At 30.2% G+C, this 24,173-nt stretch overlaps 1 long non-coding RNA gene across 1 annotated transcript in view; it reads left to right on the top strand.

The window, feature by feature from the left end:
* The window catches only part of LOC118073934 (uncharacterized), a 139,662-nt gene that overhangs the window by 82,771 nt on the left and 32,718 nt on the right, over window positions 1–24,173 (top strand). The window contains exons 3-4 of the long non-coding RNA XR_004691152.1: window positions 3,640–3,763; window positions 3,839–3,999. This is a non-coding gene — a long non-coding RNA (uncharacterized lncRNA). The remainder of the gene's footprint in view (window positions 1–3,639; window positions 3,764–3,838; window positions 4,000–24,173) is intronic.

A 24,173-nucleotide genomic window follows, 5' to 3' on the forward strand; every position in this document is an offset into this window, starting at 1 on the left:
TCGTTAGGTCATCCGAGTACGAGTACGTGTAATGTATAGATACGAGGAATCGTACGAGTAGTATAGTAGGTACACTTGAGTTTATATACCATGCTCTCACCTCTATGAACGAGAAAGTGCAGCAGGATACAGGGGCAATGTACGAGTTGCAATTGCCTTATCCGTATGTATTCAAGTCAGTGTTATTATTTAACATCGACTTGTAGACACGCGTTGTTATTTTCCGGATGAAACGGAGGTGGTATTTTAATAATTGATTCAATTTTTCACATTTATCGAACTTAAAATCCGCTTGATTTATTTACGTGTTTTTTTTTCTGAAAAATTACCTTCAAATATTAACTAATCATATTTCGTACGCTTTCATATTGAATAATGAATTCAACTAAATTGTACATTTTACTGATTCTATTTTCAACCACATGAAAAGGGTTGTAAATTTATTATTGAATCGTTTTTTGCTATCTGAGTGGTAAATTTTTAATACTTTCTAGCAGGTAAAGAGATAGAGGTCGTTGATAATAGAGAGAACAAAATATTTTTCCCGAGAAATTGTAGTGTTTTAATTATTAAAAGACAATTCATTAGAAATAGTCACGATAAATCATTCAATGAAATATTTAGAATTATTTTTTTTTTTTTTTTCAAATCATACTAAATGATTGAATATAACATACTTATATTTATCACCATTCTACAAATACAATAACAAAAAATGACTTTATCTTCATTGCATAAAAGAATAAATATTTTCTTTTTAGATAGCGAAAAATCACGAAAAATGATTGTGAATTATTCTGTGTGCATTGAGTTGACAAAATAAAGGAAATTAACATTTCAAAAGGGGTAGAGTGAGGTTTGAGAACGTGCCAAGTCTTCCTCGACAACCAGTTGAAGCCAGAAAATTTGTAATCTTAGAAAGGCGTCATATAGCACGTCAGACAGCAGGACAAAAAAGACCTTTAACCAACGTCTTAACTTCCGGCATACGCCAAGCTATTGGTTATGGTATATGGGTTGGGCACGAGGTCTGCAGATGTTTAGTGGACCCCAATTGAACTAGTATATAATATGCAAGCATTGGGCTCCTTTTTTTCCTGCTGCCCCCGTTTTTTATTTAGCTTTCATCATCGACATTGGATCCTCGTTCCTTCGATACGCCAGCTGAGATGTCGTATGTCAAGAGGGTAAATCCCGAACGTTTCTAACGGCGCGTGGTCCATTGTCCTACTTTTTAAGCACCGTAAAATATTCTAAGATTAAAAGGTAAAGATTTAGGAAAAAAAAATAAACCCACGTGGATTGTTTTTGGTATACCTCTTTTCCATATGAATTGATTTATTCCATTGATTATTCTACGCTTTCTAACGGTTTCAAGAATAGATTGGAAAATTTGTTATTAGTTTTTTTGTCTTTCTAATTATATATGCGCTCGTAGAATGTTAAGTGGTAGAAGACAGAAAGTGGCATTAATATGTGTCACTATGACATGCTTTTAATGATTGATTTTTTTTTATTTATAAAAAATGAATGATCTCACAAATACCTTCATTGCCTTGTTATTATATTAGTAATCTGATGCCGAAGGTGGCCTAGTTATAAACATTATTTTTGATAAATTAATTGTTGGTAAAAAATTTGAAATAAAATATCAATTAAAATTAAATTAAATTATTTTGGATAGGAAGGTAGTATTTATTTTTATCTTTTAAAATAGAATTGATTTGAGATATTTTGAAAATGATTTTTATATCATTTCAATGATGATGATAATAATAAAATAATGATAATTAATTTTATGAATTTAATTGTTACTATTGCGTATCAGATTGACGTTGAAACATTTCAGATATTTGGATTAAATTTAGCTCATTATGACTGCACTTCTAGTTCAACATTAGTATAAATATTGATTAAATTATGATCATCATTTATTCATTTATCATTCACCCGGAAATTCAAATTTAATATAAATGTTATTCTATATTTATTTTAAAAGGTTTTGGAATTCATATTTTTATAATATTTAAATAAATTATTTAATTAGAGCGAATATTTTTTTTCAGATTTAATTTTATAAATAATTATTAAGAGAAAGGTTGATAGAAAGTTTGTACAGTAAATGGTAATTTTCATAACGACGTTGAAATATTTTCTCATAATCATTATTTTAATTAAAAGCGAATTAAAGAAAAGAGTTGAAAGAATAAATGTTTATGGGAGTTTTAATTTATGAATCAATGATTAGAAAATGTTTTAGAAAAATGTTATAAAAGATCAAATGCAGGATTAAATGATCAAGACAATAGACAATTGACAAATATCCAATTCAATCATCACATGTTTCTGTCTTCCTTCTTATATTTACATTGATTGATTAACATTCACGTGAATCTCATCATCATCATCATCATCTTCTGACCTCTGTGTTCCTATCAAAATGAGTTTATCTCTCCCCACACAGTCGTAAATTTTATTCTAATTAAACTGGACCGAAATGAGTTGAAGTTCCGTTTTAGCGAAATTAATTTTGGGAATAAAATGAATTACACAATCATGATCGTGCGAAAGTTGAACAAATGGCCAAGCATGTAAAAATTCTTTGGCGTCTCGTCCAGTCCAATGGATAGATGTGTGCTGGTATATGGACAGTCGGCGTATAAAATGCGACATGGCCTTTAATGCCTGGATACCATAAATATCGGTTCTCTAATTGGCCAGATAAGCACGCATGCACGTGTTACACGCATTATTCGCAGGGTCGTACTGTCGAATCCGTAATTATGCTTTTAATTGAAAACGTGGCGCAGTTTCTACTGACCAGAGCAAGTAGTTGATGAAAGCCAGCCTGAAGCTATTTTATTTATAGAAAAGAGTTTTAGCTTTTTGAATTGAATCATTAGTGTGCATACACGTGTCATTGCACTTGGGGTGATTAATTTAGCTTTGATGATTGTCAATCTTGGAATGGCGTATCATGAGAAGGATTTATTTTTCAGTCATTGACCTTTACGATAAATGTTACTCAATAAGACATAAGAATAATTATTCATACAATGAGTATGCATTTTTTGATTTATTAAACAAATAATTTTAATTAAAAATTTTTTAATATATTAAAAAATTTAATATTCATATATGAATGTTTTAGTAATTGTATTTTAAAAAATATTTTATTAAAAAAATGTAATGGAACTGAATAATAAATTTGAAAAAAATGAGAAAAATTATTGTTCCATTTGAAGCATTGATTGAAATATTCAATAAATTTATTATTGATAAAATTATTCTTCAAAAAGGGTTTCCATATCGAAATACATGAACAACAATTTATTATTCAATACATGCAATATTGAAATATTTTTAAAATTACTTTTTTTTGCTTTCAAGAAATTTTTTTTTCGATAATACAATTCAACTCTTCTCCTCTAATTTGAACAAACAATGAATTACTGTCTAATTTATGAGATAAAAGCTGATCAACAAAAAATTGCACTTTTAGATTGAATTTTTTTTTTTAAATCTGTAAGACCCATCTGTATTTCTAATAAAGTCCCTTCACCTCTGCCCGTAAAAATATACAGCTCCAAAACATACAAACTTTACAAAATGATCAGCACATGTTTATTTTCTTTTCAGCTGTTCTTGAAAATATACAGCATCCAATATTAACTTTCCCCACGACATATTTTGGGTGGTATATGGACGCAAAGAAAGCAGGAAGCGACCATGATATCAATAAATTGAACGACCAATTGGATCAGTAAGTTGACATAAATTGAAATAAAGATATAGCATCAAGTAAATTAAGCTGTAAATGACAAGTTTTGTTTGTTAGTTTTAGAAGTTTATCCATACGCCGAGAATAGAATATCATTACCGGGAGTGTCGAGAATAGATCTGAAGGGGAAGGAAGCAGAACAAGTCAATGCAATGATGAGAATGTAAGAGAGAGACAGAGTTACATGGAATCTTAATCAATATTCACAGTTCACAAGGGTAAGTTTGATTAATCCTCTATAATTACATTCAAACTTGCGGCAATCGGATTATTTATTCAAGGCTTACAAATATCAGGAGCTGCTTGGTGGTATTTTGATAGTGATAAATGTAACAATGTTTGTTGACATTAAGTGCTTAATATATTGAAAATAATTCATCATTAAAACGATTTGCTATCAAACAAGAAAGAAATGTAGTGTTGTGTTTACGTAACAACGATTCATTTGATCAAAGTAATTGAACAGAGCAGCAATTATTTTGACATTGACGACTATCTTTGGATAAATCCACGTATGATCCAAATAATCGAATCATCAGTAATCCTCACCAAAGTATCTCGTGGCAATAATTAAAATGCAACAATAAAATTTTTACGGTGGGTGCATTTATTATTCAATCCTTGGCGAAGTAACAGAGACTATTCGCATCTACATATTCGCGATGGGTGGGGGAGAAAGAGAGCATGTATAGAAAATTTAGTGCGTCTGCCGGAGCCAGATTCGACGAAGGAATTCCGGGAGACTCGCGGATATAATATACCACACAGCGGCTACCTTGCTACTGTATTCCCCCTTGCTTTCCTTCTCTTTTCCTTCCTTCCGCGAGAGATTTTAAATAGCATCGCCTCGCATAAACATTCGTGCTGTATTAACGGCCCGTGAGAACAGCCCGGTTGGCTTAATGGCGCTCTAGGAAGTGTACAGTTACCAAGTCGTTCCTTTATACTGTTTTTACATTACATTTCATTCTCTTTATTCCAATATTAAGGTCTTTGAATGATACTGAAACTCTCTACCTTCAGGGGAATATCTTTATTTTATCTGAACTTGATTTTTGTAATCAAAAAAAAAAAAAAATTTTAAAGCCTGAAAACATCTGTTTGTGACACGACGTAATAATAATGCCTCGGGCTTCATCCGATATTGTTTAATACCGCACCCTTTTGAGCTGACAAAATTTAGCCATAGTTTCTCGCTTAAGATAGAAACAAGCGAAACAAATGATTGTGTTGTATATAGATATATATGGATCTGTATAAAGCTGTTGTTTTCATGAAAAAATTTTAATTGAACTTCTGATGTTTCTCGTCCATTCCTTTGTTGGTGTGACAGGAAGCTACAATTAAACATCAGTTTTATAATATGTTTCATCCGTGACATGTTAATCGTTAACATTAACGAGCTCGTCCGATTCTACTGTAGTACTGTGAGTGACATTTTCGAATTTAGCAGTATAAATCAAGTAGAAAACTGGAGATTGAGTTACTTTAGAATTCAATTAAATATTATTTTTGCATTTTAAATCACAATGATTATTTTAAGATCAAACTGTTACGAATTTAGAATTGATGTTATTCATTTTTTTTATTTTTTAATTATTTAAAAATAATTATTTAGTTATTTTATAATTGAAATTGATTGTTTATTTTATAATGGATTTAATCAACGATGCAAATTAAATTTTCGGCGACAATCGAAACTATAACAGATGTAAAATAATGTAAATTAATTATTTATTAATCAAGGAATACTACAATAAATTAAATCTAATCGAATATGCAAATTAGGATGCATACAAATATTTCGTGATAATTAATTAATCGATAAATTAGAAAATTAATATTCAAACTTATATGTAGAGGATGTTAATAACATATTATTTAGCATAAACTTCTACGAATTATTTATACTATAGTTATTGTGGTAAAAATAAAATAAGGGTCAACGATTGTGTCTATGCAAACCTAAAGATCGCTTGGTATACATAATTTTAGATTCACAGCAAACTGTACTGCATGAAAATGGGGCTAAGATTATTGTGCGCAAATATCAACGTAATATACTGCATAGGTATTTTCAATATCGTATTCAAACAGTGACCTGAGGCTTCCACATTGATTACAGATGTATACCTGGTAATTTTATTAATTTTTTACCATTTCTCCTACTTTATACCACTTTTATTGTATTTACACGTGTTGGTATTTTCTTTTAGAATATTTTAGTAGTTCGTCGTACCATAGAGAACATTCTTAGGAAAGTGAGACTATGAAATATTTTTTTTTAAAAGTCATTTGGTTTAATGAGTATTGAGTGCTTAATTACATAATTATTATTCTCACACTCAAATGATACAATCTGTTCACAGATAATAAATGCTTTATAGCTTAATTATTATTTTTACACTAAAGAAATATTAATTATAAAATATCATATAAGATTTTAAATTCATGAATATTATTTTTTCATTCTTAAATTTGTTAAAAAAAATGTTTAAATTAATTTAACATAATGAAAGAATGGAATTTTGCAATGGCATTACTATAATTCATTTATTCTTTTATTGTTTAAAAATCTGATGGAAACGAGTTTTTGTACATTCACAAAAAATCTAGTTATATTCACATTATTAATTATACAGATAGAATTGTAAAGGAGGATATTAGCAAGCTTTGAAAAGGGTTTCAGTGCAGTTGGAAAGAATTTTTTAATTAACAGGTTCACAAAAAATGAGGCGTGAGTCTGACTAATATAATTTTTGCCAGCATTATTTTTATCTAGTCCTAAAAGGAATAAATATAAAAATATTCTCAACCGGTTCTTCAGAATGCATTTTAACCCTAAATCTGTTCATCATAAATTTTTACCCTCACGCCCACACGAAAAAGTGCCTCAGGAAAAATTAATAATTGCAATATTTTAGTTGTTAATGACCAACAATATATTTAAAGCCATGAAAAACGTGAAAGAAAAAGCAAAAGTAGAACAGCTCAAATGAATTTCAGCCACGAAATCTTTGTTGATCTACTCATGTCTCAATTTATTTCAAGTCTTCCATTTCAACTCTCACGTTTCTTCTTTTTGTCATAATACACGCAGGTGCGGCCACAATGCACCCACGAGCAGACGGTATTCACGACGTCGACGCCGCTAGCATCGTCGTAGTATAAAACCGGATGCGGGGATGGACTGGCCGAGAAAGCGGATAAAGGGCGTGGGAGTGAGGAGAGGCGCGTCTCAGACTCTTTGCAAAAGCACTAAAGAATGGGTTAGAGAAAGCGAATAAGCTGCGGTTTTATTCGCAAACGAATGAGACCGCAAATTTTCAGACAAGGGTTTCGAAGGAAAGAAAACGTAGAGAAGAAGGAAAGAAGGAATATTCGCGCTTTGCTTTATTACTCTCTGCGTTCTCATCGACTATTTTTTTTCTTCTTCTCCATTATTCTATTTCGCATATCTCGAGGAGGCAGTGAAGAAGGGACTACGCCATTTGTATTATGATTTCATTCCAACACAGAGCAATCGAATTCGTCTTTTTTCGGGTTTCTTTATTTTAGGCCATTGCAAATTTCTTTGTATCATAGCCTTACTTTCATCCCTAGCTTTTATCTTACTATCCTTTCATCTTTGGTGAACGCTATCGTCTCTCGTTTACCGAGATACTATTCGGCAAGAAAGCGAAGTAGATTATTTTCGAGAGAGAATCTTTGTCAGGTGATGGATCGGGTGGGTCGATGCTGAGCAATATTAAAATGTGCGGATCTTGTGTATATATCTACTGGAGAACGAGTTTGAAGGGTCGGCCTATGTCTAGAAAGTCTAGACGTCTAGCCCTCTAGCGTCCATCGTATTTTTTTATTTTATCTACTCCCTTTTCTCCATTTTCGTTTTTCTCTTCAACTACCACGACATAGACATCTGAAAACGCAGTCGCTTGACTTCCGATTCATCTCCAACCTCTCTCCTCACTTCCTTTTTCCCTACTTGTGACTCGTATAAGAGTCATATGCCTATATTGCGCCCTTTGATCTTAAAACAAAAATTCAATTTACTTGGAAATTGGGATGCGAAGCAGTCAACCACAATCTTTTGGCTTCTCAAAGTAGTTGGAAGGAAATTTAGGCCTAGGTTTTGTGGGAAAACGGTTTTCATCGAGCCTATACTAAATCGTTGAGATATTGTTGAACCTTTTCAAACCCAGACTCTTTTCTTTACCATCATCAATAAGATCTTAACTCATTCTTCGTGCATCAAAGCATAGCAGACATTCCCAATTAATTTCGAAAACTCAATTTCCAAACCCTAAATCTCGGATTCCTTGCCTTTGAGCGACAAAACTTAAATTGTGCAGTTTACAAGATGTACCTCTATATCATCTTGCTTCGATAACTTTAATCAATTTATTGCTTTCATTTTAGTCGTTCTATTTTTTATTTACAATAAATGGATGGCTCTTTTATCCTCATTTAAGTACAAAAATGATTCGCTTACCGTGTTGAGTTTTAAAAAGGCGTTCTATTGTAGAACAAATATTGATCATAAGCTCAGCAACGTACTTTTTAGATTTTTCTTCAGATGAAATATGCTAGCAGCATGTATTGCACATATTCAGATACAATCTGCTGAAATAAATGTACTTACTTAAGAGGTATCTACATACTTTATGTTTTTAATCAAAGTTCTTTGCTTCAAGTATTGCTTTTTTCATAAAAATAATTATCGTTTCTTTCTTTTCATACCTTTTTCTTGACTTTTCCTGTTGAAAAAAAAATTCTTAAGTTCTAAGGGTTGATTATAAAAAATTCCCTTGTGAAGTTCAAGTTTTGGAGTAAAATAAAATTTTTTAATAACGTTAGACCAAAAAATTAGGATTTAATTATTAACAACTCGTTTTAGTATAATATTTTTTTTTACAGTCTTAGAACTAATTTCGGATTCTAATTAGCAATAAAGAACTTGAAAAAAATTCTTTATATAAATATTTCAAATTTTAATATGGAACAAGAACATTTAATAGTTCTTAAATGATCTAAGAAATATTTTTTCCTAGTTTTATTTTAATTTCTTACTCTTTTGATCTTTTCAAGCTTTTACATTCGCGTAAATTGGAAAAAAGAGACCACAAAGAATTTAATCTGATGATAAATTGAATGAAATCTGTAAGATACAAAATCTAATAAAAAATAAGGATCTCAGTTGATGGACACATGAAAAATGGATATTCGCAAATGAGTGCTGCTAAACCATAATGAGTAATAAAATTTAAATATACATTAACTCTCTAGTGTATAAAGAAGAGATTGAAACAATTGTTAAGATTTATTGAGGATAAAAAATCCATTAGTGGTGAATAGAACAATCGTCTGTAAAAGCTTTAATACACCAGTTCCTTCGTGTTTACATAGGGTGGCTATAGTACTGGAGTTTAAAGCTTTTTAGGTTCAGACATATTTCTTGAGCACTTTTGTACAGGTTAGCCCACATGTATTTACAACGGATGAACTTGAAGGATCGTCGAGAAAGGCTTCCATGAAGTAGCTGGTCTATAAGAACCCCCAAGATTCTCATGTACTTACGGTCTCTTTCGATCGAAGCTTTCATTCTCAAGATACATCTCTTCGAGAAGCTCTCATTCTTTCTTCAGATATTCTCGTTTTTCATATACATGTATAGAAGGGCAAACGTATATTTTCAAAGGGAAAAGAACTTGAAAAATCAACAGTAGAGAAATGACGGTAAATTTACTTGAAGTCTGAAGAATTTCTCTGATGAAAAATATAATCGGAAATTCAATCTTATCAAGGATAGAACAATGGCGAATATTTCTCTCGAGGATTTGATTAGTTTTTGTCAAATCTACCGAAGAATCATCATATTATTTTTCCATTAAAATTTTTATCTCCCCCTAGTATTTCTTTCCCATTCATCATTTTTATTATTTAATAAATGACTTATTGACAAGAGATACTTTTTAATATAATTAACAGCAATTGATTCGACAGCATTTCATTTGTCAACTCTATTAATATTGATAGAAATATACACAAATAAACCACATTTAAATAAATTGTATTAGAGATTCAAGAGAACTATTCTTTTATGAATAATACACGAACAGGTTTAAGTTATTCGTAAAGTATTCCTCATTCTATAAAGAGAATATTCACGAAATTTTTTTATACTATTTTTATGGCATTTATTCCATTCTAAATAATTCCATCTTTACTTTTCGATTAATGAATAAATACATTGCAAATACGATTGAATTTACCAGGAAAAGGAAAGGATTCACTGAAACTTGACCCTGAAGGGGATACAGATGGTAAACTCCATTATCAGAAGTTAAATAAACTTGTATGGTATTGTTTGATATCAGTCATTAGCCATTAGGATAAAATGTATTTTTAAAAACACTAACATTATTTTTACATTAAGGGTAGTGGTGATATAGATCTGAAATAGTTGAACTCATGCATAAAAGTTAGATGATGATAATAATAGTCAAGTGAATTAGAAGATATTATAATAAAGATATTATTTATAATGAAGAAGCTAATTAAGATAAATGAGACAATTAGTGTGTGCTGTTTATTAAATAGACAAAATTTATACTTTATTAATGATATAGAAAGTCTTCATCACAATGCAGTGCCATTTATTATGATATCTCTTGAATGAAGTTTGTTTTCATTCACAAACTCAACATAAATGAACTCTTAATTAGATAAACACAAGAAAATTTTCATATAAGTTATAAATGAATATTGTACTTATTTTTCAACATATTAAAATAATGAAATGTTTATCAAGTTAAAAGTGTATAACTTTGAAATAAATCTCAAAAGTTATACGATTTATCATAAAATATAAAAAGATGACTAGACATGATGATGAATATTCTTAATCAATGAGTTAGGAGAAATGGTTTTCTGTGTAACCGGCTTTTTAATCACCATTTTATCATTTATATTACCAAGGCATTCTTGTCATCATAATCTGGATATTGCAACCTCAATACCGTCCCGTTAGAGAAATTGAAATTGATAGCTCTTGGTGACGTGGGCAAGACGTTTGACTTGTAGTGTGACTTTAGATCCTTCTCGATTTTTTTTTCCTATTTACTAGCACATCCGTAGTCTTATCTAATCTCTTGTCTGATCGATCGAAAAAGGGAATTTTTTCCCCTTTAAGAAGTAATCATTTAGCTGTCTAGTATCCTCTTAAATTAAAGTGCTCTCAAAGTAAAGAATAAAAAATGAAAAAGAGGTGTATGTAGTATAGTTCAATCGAGCTTTGCTTTAGCTGATTCCTATTTCACGTATGTAATTTACAACCAACCTCTATACGTATATGTACTAAACCGTTGATATTCTACCGTTGAATTCGTGGTTGAGGCAATTACGCGAACTGAAAAGGCAGTTGACGGACAAAGGTGGAACTGCGCTAGTAAATATACGAGTTTAATTCGTCCGGTAGAACGGCGTTATCGCTTGGGTATTTGATTTCCCTAACGGCTGGAGAGCCCAACCCCCTAGCAGCAAGAGTCGACACCGACCGCCACCGACAAACGATTTCTATCTACACCCAGGTTGGTCCCTCACGCACCTCACTCTTTTTTTACTCTTTGCTTTTTCTCCACTACTTCCTCGTGACATTTAGATTTATTGCTCCAGATTCTCTTGGCCAATTATGCAGACGTATTTTTTTTTATATCTCAAGTACATTTTTCAGACCTTAATTGAATGTTACTCTCGTTAAGCCAAATACAAATGTGAATCGTACACATAGATAATAATGATAATAAAAAAGGTTGTTATTAAAATAGTCAAGATTTTTATGCAGTCAATTTATTACTGTTCAGTTAGTCGTAGTGATTTATTAGTCTTCAGTGAGTGTCGATGGGCTTTTTTTAAAATTTCATACACTGGGATAAAGAAGAATAAATATTTAATTATGTTGATAAATTATTAATTGGAAATTATTAGATTCGAATCAATCAGATGCATATTAATAATTATTGAGCTGACTTTTTGACACTTGGATATTTCTCCATTGTTAACAAACCAGACTTTTCGAGCAAATTAATAGATTTGATTGACTGGATGAAATCAATTATCTATTTGAATTATTCTTGATTGAATGTGACCGAAAGTTTATAGTTCACTCTAATATAGACTTGCATTATTAAATAATCAATATTTTTGATGCTAATGACTGTTTTAAATGCTCATATTTTAAGGCAAAATATTTTATAATTTATTAATCCTATTATTGTTTTAAAATCCTAATTTGTTTTAAAATAACTCTTTAAATATTGACGTTAATTTATTTTTGATAAATTAATTCTCTTTTGATCGATTATAATTTTTAAAATGATTTAAAAATTTAATTAAATCATTGAAGATCAGCTAAGTTTATAATTAATAATAATACATACTTTATAATAATGACAAAAGATTAGTTTATTTTGGTTTAATATCTATAGTTGCATAACAATAGAGTATTGAATATTCGAAATACTTGAAGAAAAAAAAAATTTTAAGGTAAAAAGCATATTTAAATTTTTTTATAAAAGGAAAAAAAAATTTAATAAAAATCTTTTCCTTCCAAATATACTCAAAAGACCGTACTTTCGAATAAATTGAACAGATTACAAAGAATCAGAATATTTTATTGACTTATTTTTTTCAATGACCGATAACTATGTCATAAAGAAAAATTCTTTTCCAATATTTTTAGTTTTTATTTTTTTTCTACCTACTCTATATACATTCTAAAAAAACTGAACATTATATTTTTCATTTTTAGATAGAGTCCGATAAAACTGCGCCTCTAAATTGTTTATGAACCTTCCATACATCAGTAACAAAAAAAATCTATAAATTTCTTAAATTTTAAATAAACCATATTTTCTGGGAAAAATAAACTTTTTTTTTATCCTCAAAAAGGATATTTTTTTTTTGCTGATTTAAATTCTTCGTTATGATTGCCATTATGCCGGCGTTTATCTAGATAAGGTAGGAGACTTTTTGTATCATGCGAAATAATCAGAATGAATAATGAAAAGACAAAAAAAAAATGAAGCGTTTAAATCCGGATATTGGCTAAAGGATTTTGTGGGTTCTTACTTCCTCATAGTAATGAGATTCCAGGGTAATGTGAAAAGGCATAGATGAAGTAAAAAAAGTGGCGAAAGTGAGGAGAAAATGTGAATAAAAAAAAATGACATATATTTTTTTATATTCTAGTTGAAGCTAAAATGAACACAAAGTCTTTTTGCGTACATTTCTGTGGTTCAGTATATATTCGAAACTTAACACGTAACGTCTTCAAAGGGTCTGGTTAAAACTCCATTAGCATAAATTGAACTAAGCAAACGTGACTATAACACCTAACTTTTATAGTTACTTTTATATCAAGGTAACTTTTGATGCAAATAACATACGAATAATGACGCATATAAATAATTCCCTCTTCTTTCATCTCTGAAAATTCAAAAGAGCATATCATAAACTGTCGATCCAAATGGCAAAAACTCGAGTGGTAAAATGCCAAAGCATTAGCAATTATATAGTTGCACATGCAGTGCATTTAGTGCAAGTCGAGAGAAAAAATAAAAATTTATTTTGACCGTAAACTACTCCTCTCTCTTGGGACTATAAAATGTACGTTGATCAAATGAAATATCGACGCTCTCATACGTAGTTGATTGGTTATTTATTACTTGACAGCATGTAGAAATCATACATGATTGTCTTTTTTTATATACAACAGTTATCTAATATTATTCTCTTCAAACTCGTAATTTTTTTTGTCTCCACTATTTCTGTGCTTTTACCATCACACAGAGATGAATTATGATCTGAGTGTGTACACTAACGAATGTTTATATTAATAATCGGATATTTCATGCAAGCCGCGTATTTCGACGATTCGTATGTATAATCTACCGGACGTTGCCAACTGGTCTAGTCATTGATGTATGCAACGATTGTTCGAAGCTAATGTCGATGATGTGGTTCACACCCGAATTCCAACGCATAGTGACCAGATGTGGGTTCATGTGAGATTGAATGAAGGACAGAAATCATGACACGTGCTTCCCAAAAAGAGATACATTTGCTCTCTCCGATTTATTTTTGAGCTCACCAGGAATTATCTGACAGTACCTTGGGACATACTAACGTACATTGGAGACACTAGTTACGTCCATTGGAAAAGCGTACTTTGACATGATCGATGGCACACGCAACAGCATAGATCCCATGAGAATTGCAAAACGGTTAGCACCCTGTATATACTCCCCCTTCTCCAAACATCCCCTTTTCTCTCATGGAGTTTGGATAACTCCCTTTGTAACCTCCACCCACTTGAAACCCTTGTCTGCATTCTCTTGAATTGTTTGTCGATAGTTTCAATTCCGCAGGAAAAGTTGATTTCCCGGGAAACGTGAAAAATTTATCAATGTCTATAAAGGTTTTTGTAATGCGGTTACTTTAGTATTGTTTATTTTATTCTACCATTTTTCATATTTCCTTTAGAATATCTCGAGCTTTTAAAGTTCAGTGTGTTTGAATTTCCGGTAAATTCGATTGTCTTTTTACGTTTAAAAATATTACGTGGAGCTAAAAGTTATGAGGGTAGATTGGTGAAGGTAAGATTCACTGTTTCTGGAAGGGAATTGATATTTAAAGGAATTTTATTGCTAAAGTTTGATAGATTTATTTTATTTTTATTTATAAAATAGAGTCAGATGATTAATAATGTGTTCAAGTACAAGCTTGGAATATCATTATTGCTATCAGATAATTATCAATGTACTTCATTACTAATTTCTGCAGTTGTAATCATTTTGGAACTTATGTATATCTACATCTAAATGATTCTCATAACCAATTATATCATGATAAACGAGTTCCTTTTAATTAAATTATCTAATTAAGTTTATATATTACAGTTGTATTATATTAATAGATATTCTAATTCAATTAGATTTTTCAATTTTCAATCAAATCTTATTAAAATTTCTTTAATGTTTTCAATAACTACTTCTAAAATGAAGAATTTTAAAAAATTATTTTAGCATTTAAAAAAAATGATTGAAGTCTTCTAAGAGATTTTAAAAGTATGATCATCGACAATGATTGACTTATTGTGAAGAGGAAGGCAACTTAGCAAACATTGAATCTTGTATATAAATTAAACAAATATTTTAGTGGCTATTTATCAGGAATGCACCTGATTATTCATTAACGTGATTGAATTTGGAAACAAAATTTTATGGTACTATGATTGTATAGCTGTGGGGGATGCATTAAATTTACGAAATTCTCCGATGCAATTGAGTATGGTTTTGATTAGTGAATTAACCACATCCGGTAACTCTAGTATTTACCAGGCTTCGAAGCATATACATTTGTTTACAACCCAGAGATTGTTGGTCGCCCAGATTCTCGCTCAATGTTAAACGACACTCATGGGCATATATCGTAATATAAACCCGATCTGGTATAATTATGTGCTATGTTGGCTATTCTAATATTCTGGGAAATATCTAATAGCTATTATGCCTATCAGAGTATACAATATCATTTAATACTAATTCGGACATTACATGTATTTCTCATCCGTCATTAATTGCTAATTCAGTTGTTATAAACATTTGAAATAATTTTGTCAGAAATACTAGGGATATTACTGATAACCATTACCTCTACTATTCATTGGACAGTAATGGAGAAGTATGGATGTTTTTTATTTTACCTGAAACAGAGAAGAAAAAATTATTTACAGCATTTTTTAAAAATTTTATTAAATATTTCAGTGGCGAAAAAATGATTATAACAATGAAATATTTTTTTAATAGCTTCAATAAATACTTTTTGTGGTAATGATGCTAAAGAGGTGTACACTTTTAAGTTTATTATTGGATTAAGAAAATATTTATCGGTGTAAATAAAAGATGAAATAAAATTTTTTCGATATTCTGACATACAATAAGAGAATAGATGAAAAATCTTGAAAATTGCAATAATTCCAAAACAAAAAATTTTCACCCACTGAAATATGCATAACTTTAGTATTAAAGATTCCACGTCAAATATTTATGACGCCGTGAATTTGCTCCGGAAAAAAATATATCCCCTGTGCATTTTTATTGATGAAGGGAGCAAATAGTATGTGTGTGTTTTCAAATAAAAAAAGATATAATAAATAAAATACATTTCTTTCTTATAAAAGTTTTCGTTATCATCATATACGAGCATAAAAGGAAGCATAAAAAAGAGAAATATTCTATATTTGATACTAAAATTACATCATATTCCTGTACCCTTCGGAATAAAACTGGATAACGATTTTTTAATATTAAAATCAACTTGCGTGTAAACTTTTCATGTTACACAAAACGAAATAACTGATTATGCAAATGCTCTAACAATCGTCCAATCATATTTCATTAATGACAAAGCAAGAATTATTGAGAGATGCTTTTGAACATGTCGAGAAATTTTCGTGTCTGGTGGTCAGTTGATACATTTTTTATGGAAATATTTTGTTACCGCAAGGGAGACGTGAAACGATGGGTGAGGAAATGGGTGATACTAAAGGCCGCAGAAGGAATAGAGCTGGCTAACTCAGTGAAATGCATTTAATCACATTTGCATAATATTAAAATATTTTTAACGCTCGGCAGAATATATCCACCTGCTATATTCTCAAATTAAGGCTAGCTCTCGCGGGTGTCATGAGGCTTTCTAGTTTCCCTTCATTTTCGTTTTTCTTTACATATATTCATTTTTTTTTTTTGTTCTTATTTTCAATATAATCTATTCATTTTTTCATACTCCGTGGACTAAATCATTCGGAACAATCTTCACACTCGGTGGTAGTAAAAGCTTCAGTCATTTAGAAAATTCTAGCGTTAAAATTTATTTTTAGATTTCAAATAATCGCAAAGTATTTATTCATAATAATGAGTACTTTAGAGATATTTTTTAAATGAAGTTCAATTTATAATGAACACAAGAAAGAATAAATTTATTAGTTGTGGGGAAATTTTAAGTTTTAGTTGGTTAATAATTAATTCTATAAATAGTTTATTTGCCGATGAAAATTTAAAAAAAATATTCAAATTTTGTTTTTCCATTTATAAATAATATATTCTACCTACATTAGTTAACTTCTTGGAGTAATTATTATTTATTCAAGCAAAATCAATTATTAATTCCCTACCGTCTAAGTATAATCATCTTTAAAATTCTATTTAAAAAAGATGTTTTCAACTTCTTTTGATCAATAACAATATGAAGATGAATCCAGACCATCTAGTGTATTTCATATTTTTAAATCCATCCCATAAATCATAACTTTGTCTCGGAAAATTCTTAATATAGTATCAATACATAAATCTCACTTTTTATTTAATACTTTTATTTTTTTCTATCAAGAGAGAATATCTCTCTGTATAATTTAAATTTCATCTAGTGGAAGTGCATTTCACATGTCCCTTGAACAAAAGCGTGTAGACATCTTCTTTGTTAGATATATATATTATGATATTTTTACTATTTTTACATCGACTGCGTCTAGGAATTCTTATTTTTTCTTGGAAAATGTGTCCACGATACACTTGACGAGATTGTGTGTACAGACGTGCCGAGAATGCACATTTTAATTCGCAGCCTAGTCATTGAAGCATAGAAGATGTGCCCAGAGTCAAGTTAACCCTGATGAAGGAGTTCTAGCAAATTCTCAAGAGACTAGTATACCCTGGGGGATATGTTGGATACTCTATAGATTGCAAGACCGATGTATCAGGACTACAGGATATGAGGAATAGAAAAGAAAAAAAAGGAGTCGATGTTAGATCTCCTGAGAGAAAAGAAATACGAGTGTACGAATGTAAATTTCGTATTCTAGACGAGATAAGTAGATAGAGAATACAACAAAGAGGAATGAGAAATAAAAAAAAAACTTATCGACATTCACAAACGTATCGAACTTTGTCAACGAATCGGACGACTCTTAGTTCGTTTGATCTTACGATCGCATTTTTTTATGTTCTCTCTTATTGTTTTATTTCTGTTAGTCGATGTACATAACTACCTTTCGACTAGGTCTTATATTCTCAATCGAAATCTCTTCGACATTCACAAATTGTACAAAACTTGGTCGTGAAGAGTCTCGACAAAACACGAAGAGAACAAGGATAAGAAATTCAATATTTTGACTTATTTTCAAAAAGACTTTTACATCTTTACTTACTTGCTTTTATCCTGATTTCGAGAGATCTTTCAGACAAGACTCTTTGAATTTTCTTATGATCTGTATATTACTTAGACTTACTTTGACGTCTTTATGAACTTTGAAATTGTTGTAAAAGAAGTATGGCACTATTATAACCACGAGACTTCTTAAGATTTCCTGGATAATTTTCTTTTGTTTCCAGTCAGCTTTTAATAATAAATATACCATTGAATAAGTCTATTTCTGTTATTTAAATGCTCATTGAAAACTTTTAATTGAAAATATTGATTTACAATATACAACAAAAATAAATTCTCTTTTGACAATATGTCCTGGACTTATTCATGCTATAAAAACCAGAATAAAATAGTAGGAAATTATTTCTTCAATATTTTCTGTAATTAATTATTAATAATTACATTATCCAATATCACTCAATGAAACAACACTTGATGACATTTTAACTTTCTTTTATTCTGCATAAAAAATGACCCTCCATTGTTTGTGAATATGTTAGAGTATTAATTAGTGTATAAAGAAATGTATTTTCAATAAATTAGAATGGAATTAGTATTTAGCCTGAATCTAAATAGAAGCCAATAATAGAAACATACACATACAATCGTATATAGTTAATCTATCAATAATTATAATTATTATCACTTCTGACTTTCGGCAATGAATTCAACGGAAACCTAAATTCCATTAATGATAATAAGGTATTTGCTACTGAAATTCGATAACTCGTATTCTCGAATTCCTGAACGGTAGGATGCACTTAGTTTAACCGTACAGACGAAATATAATATTTCGTGGTTATAATAGCTTACATACATTTCTAATGCCTGTGGAGATGACCTAAACCCTCCGGCTTTGACCCCTGCTCTTTACAAGAGATTATTTGATTAAGGAAATTTAGGACATAATTTCCAATTACAACATCATTAAGCGGTAGAAATATGAATTTTTGTATCTTACTAAGTAGTTTGGTTAATTAAATGTTTTAGAAAATTATGGAAGCAATGAAAATAAAACTACTTTTGTTGTTGAGCTAAATTCAACATTGTAATTTTGTTTATCGGCTTAGCTTACGTGGTTTTACAAAGCTACCATTGGGATTTTCATATCCGAAAACTCAACGAAAGTACTTTGTTCATTATATCAACAAGAGCAACATCGTTTAATTAATTAGTATAGAACCTGGTGCATACGCGTGGACTCTATTGTTTATAGCATGATATTTCTCTTTGTACAGTTTTATATTAACTCATGAATCGCTCGATAGTATTTTGAGATTTAATTGTAGCTTCGGGGGATATTCACCCTTAAAACACCCCTAAATGTGATCATTTGTAACATTGACTTTCTGATGAAAGAAAGAAATTAATTGTTTAGTATTAAATTATTTTTATTAGATACTTATTGTATAATATTTTTTCTTTTTTATTTTATGGAAGATTTTTATTATTAATAATTTTTTACAATTGAGTCATAAACTTTTGTGGGAATATTATTATGGTTATTAAGGAGAGTTTTGATTGTAGAAATTAATTTTTAATAAATAGCGTGATTTCTTTTACGATAAAATAAATGTTTATATATTTGTTTGTCATCATAATGACATGTTAGAAAAAATTTTAATGGTAGAAAGAATGATAGAAAATAAATTAAAAAACTTTAAGCTGGATAGGATCAGAAAATTACTTTCAAGATATCACAGTCATCACTTTGAAAATAATTTTGGCTTGGAATTCTAAGCTGGCCAATAAATCTCCAGAACTTCTAGATTTTTTGGACATTTTAGAAAAATTATTTCTTAATCTTGTCCTCAAAAAAAAAAAAAAAGTTCAGAAATTTTTTTTCAAACTCCAATCGTTGAACTTGAAATGAAAGAGTCTGAATGATGTTGAGAAACACAAAGTAAATTTGATGGAATATTACTATTTCTTTACTAGTAATTTATTTATTATGCAATTTTCCTAAGATAAACATAAAAATACTTTTCCAATAAATTTTTTCAATATCCACAATGCTTGTGTGTACACAACTACGTCATAAACTTTTAACCACATTCTCCAAAGAGATATAAAACCATCCATGGCCTAGTTGTAACTTCAAAATGGTTTTCTGTAGTGCGAAGATGTTCACAATTGGAACGAATTCTTCGTATCGTTACGTTGCGAAGAAAAGATCATTTCATCCAACTTAAGGGTTCATAAAACTCGTGCAAATCGCCAACGCATTTCTTTCTTACTCGCTTTACCTCCTTCGTGAGTAAAACGGTAGGAATAGCAAGCTTCTCTTTACATGTTTTTTTTCTTTTCATCAAGATGCAAACCTTTGTACGTCAAACAATAAACCTAAATATTCTGATAATAACAGCAAATTATTTTTTTCTTCAAGGAACAAGTACTGGATTTAATTTTTTTTATATAAATTCATTTTTATTTTTACTTTTGTGGGCTGCAAAAAATTTATTTTTACAAAAATGATTGTTTTAATGATCAAGCTTAGAAAATTGATGGAGTCTAAGCTCGTGACTTTGAACAATTTCTGGTCAAACGAGTTCTTACAGAACGACTTTGAGATTATAAAACAATATGTCTTTAAAATTAATGATTCAAGATAATAAAATTTTTACACAAAGATATCTGCTGTCATAAACTAATATTTATCATGAAAACATTTCCAATTGTCACAGCACAGTCTTAGGATCACTGACCTTTGTTTACTTTTAGATAAAGCAAATTTTAAATCAATTAATTATTATAAATGTTTTTATTTAAAGAAAATGATATTTTGGGAATTATAATAATTGAAATGATAAAAAATTTAATAACGTCAAGTTTAGAATATAATGTTGGTTCAACAGGAAAGAAGTCGAAGATTTACCGCGAGACACAATGTTGCAGCAGTTGGATTTTCTTGTACCAGTTTTTTTTCATCTCTCACTCTCTTCGTCTGTCTTGTAACTCACTCTTTCTCAGAAGCACCAAGTCTTAGTGTGCAAAATGGCGTAATGCGTTATGCCAAGCAGTACGTGCTCATTGTTCGCAAGAAGGTAGTCCGGACCGGGCCTAGAAATTATTACAGCGTCTGGAACGTTAGCAGTAGGTTCAAGAGAAGTCATAAACACGTCGTACGTGTACAAAGCCTTTTAGTGCGTACACATATAATATATATGTATATACCAGAAGTACTTGTAATATTAATGTACATACTTCAAAATCAAATTATGATAATATTGGACAAATTGAGGATAGAGAAGAGATTCAATGAGAGAATGAAGAATTTTCAGCTCTCATTATTTCTACTTGGAATCTAAATTAAGAATTGTTCTTTTTCTTAGGAATTTTAGTAAATTAAACATAATTTTCATTACAACATAATATTCTGCTAGTAAAATTGTAAAAGATAGAGTATAATGAAGATCTTTTGAAGAAAAACTAGATAAACATCTCAACAAACTTGCTCAAGACTCGATAAAAGCACATGTTCTTTTTCAAAAGCTAAAAAGAAAAGCTCTCAAGATTTACTCAGTGACTGACAATGAGTAGAATATCTCATACATGAGTTTATCGTCTGGAATCATATTACATAGACTGAAACAAAGACGACATTACTTGATACTCACCTGAGTGTACTTCTTTTTTAAAACACAAACTCGTCTTCTACTTCAAAAAATTCAGTTATCAATACTTCAACTGGAAATGTATCATTTGAAAATTGATAAACAGTGTAGGAAATTATTAATTACATTAAAACAACTGCAACTGAGTAGACTCATTCACTTGAAACTAAAACTTTTTGTCAAGTGCAATAGAATGAAGTAATAAATAAACCTTGTTTAACCTCTATTACTAAAATTTTTACCATCTCACTTTGTGTAATAGTAGCAGGTTGAACCTCGGAAATAATTTTCGAAGTTTGCTGAAACAAATGGAGTGGAAAATAATTGGACAATCTTGAGAGCAGTTTCCACACTCGAAAAGGGTCGCGGAGTCATCCAAATTGGTGTACTTTGAACTCACTTCTAAATTCGCCGATACGTGAAAGTACGCTTGGCAGTTGCGAACTCACTTGCGTTCAATTGCAAATCGATGAACCGTTTCAACTATCCAACGTCTTTAGTCAGTTCCCTATAAGTCGTTTTCCAAGGATGAGCAAAGGGAGTAGAGAGAAGTTCTTTTGCGTCTGGAGACCACAGGGTTCTTACCTTATCTTTAGTTTTCTTTCTTGTACCATGTTCAAAACCTTCTCGATAGAATCGATATCAGTTTAAATGTTGAATTTGCTGATCCTTTGCTTTTCGCAATCCGTTTCTTTGGTCCGTTTGGAAACGTCTATCATGCAAATGATTTTGATGAAAGAAAGGCAAGTATTTAAGGATTTTTTTCGCACAATTTGATCGAGTAATTTCAAATTTTAATGAGGTCGATATATATAGATTGAATAAAGCTCTGGATAAATTCAATTATCATACTGCTGTTTAATTAAATATTGAATGTTTTCATTATCATCAAGTGCAGATACTAGCATATTATCTCAAAGGATTTATAAAATCTCCTCACTATGTCTATGCATGTATTCATGCAGTAAAATTTAATCAGTATCTCTAATGTAATGGAAAAAGTTACTTTACAAGCTTTAACACAAGTTAAAATTATATTGTAACTCTGATTTCAAGGTCGTTGGATATAATACATTCGTTTCTCAACAATATGTTGGTCTCATTCTCCCTTTATGTCGAGAGTTTAACATCCACATAGCAGCTCGCGTATAATTCATGAGAGAACGATACGTGAAATTGGAAACTCCTGTACAGTCTCTCAGTCCATGGACTGCAGAAAATGGAGGCAACTTGGTAAATATTCGAGGTAGAAGTTTATTTATTATTATTTCAGTTTGATGCTGACTCATAAAGTCGAAGAGATTTATGTTTCCATTGCGGATTTAATCGTCTTAAAAATTTCCTTGAATTCAATAATTTGTATAAGCAAGAGTCTGATTCAAAGCTCGAGTCTCTTAACAGTTTTCAAGGTACAGTGGATATATATGAGGGTTGAAATTGAATCGACATGCTCGTGACTAGTCTCTTCAACGTTTTATTTCGATAGAGATGAAACTTCTCGTGGCCACTAGTCGTAAAGTGCTTCTTAATTCGTTCTTTTACTTATTCTACCTTATCTTGATCTTTTTACTAACCCTTTCAGTTTCTTCTCTTCACCTTCTTTCTAATATTTACTCTTCGTTCGTTTTTTTTATCTCTAGTCTTTACAAATTAAATCTTATTTTTTAGCTGGAGAAGTATTTTTTTAGCTGAAAAAATTAATGGCTCGTGACATTAAAAAAATAAATGAAATCAACACTAAGTTCATAATTCGTTGAAAGACTTTTGATGCAGAAAAAAAATAATAATACACTGTACTGGATAATTTAATATTCAATTCACGTATTCAATTTATAGAAATTTTATAGAAGTTTCATTTCATTGATAGAATTATTGTTTTTTTTTTTCTTTTTGAATGAATAATAAATTTTATGAGTAGTTTTAGCTTTCAAAAGGTTTTGGACTATTACGCGGTGGTGGTATATAGGTATGTAAATAGCTAGGAGTGTACTTATGAACTCGTTCGGGAAATAATCGAATTATTTAACTCCTTAGGGTAGTTCTTAGTCCCGACAGAGCCATTTAATTTGAAAAGCAAATCATCAAGTGGGTTACCGATTCCCTTATCCGCAAATCACGTTGCCACATGGGACTATCTTGTAACAGAACGCTTTCATCCATCGTCAGTACATTCGCGAAATGGTATCGGATTACCGTGAAAATTTAATGGTCCGCTTTTACACCATCATCGAGCGGAATATTCGATAAGAGTAGGAGTAGTAAAGCATTCCTCTGAGTTTTTGTACAGAGTTTCTTTTTTTTTTTTTAATTATTTTTAATAACCGATGTATTGTAATTTTTTTTTGTCTGAAGGGAAAAAATAACAGGTGATGAAGGAGGAATATTACTTTGGTAATTATTTTTTCCAATAATTAACATGTCTATCCACTTATTGAAAATTAGTACAATATAAAAAATATTAAATATCATTTTAAAAAGTTTATAGAAATATATTGCTTGGATATAAAAATAAT

This window comes from Chelonus insularis, unplaced genomic scaffold (genome assembly GCF_013357705.1).
Source record: "Chelonus insularis isolate UGA/USDA-ARS -01 unplaced genomic scaffold, ASM1335770v1 scaffold_714_pilon, whole genome shotgun sequence".
Lineage (NCBI taxonomy): Eukaryota > Metazoa > Arthropoda > Insecta > Hymenoptera > Braconidae > Chelonus > Chelonus insularis.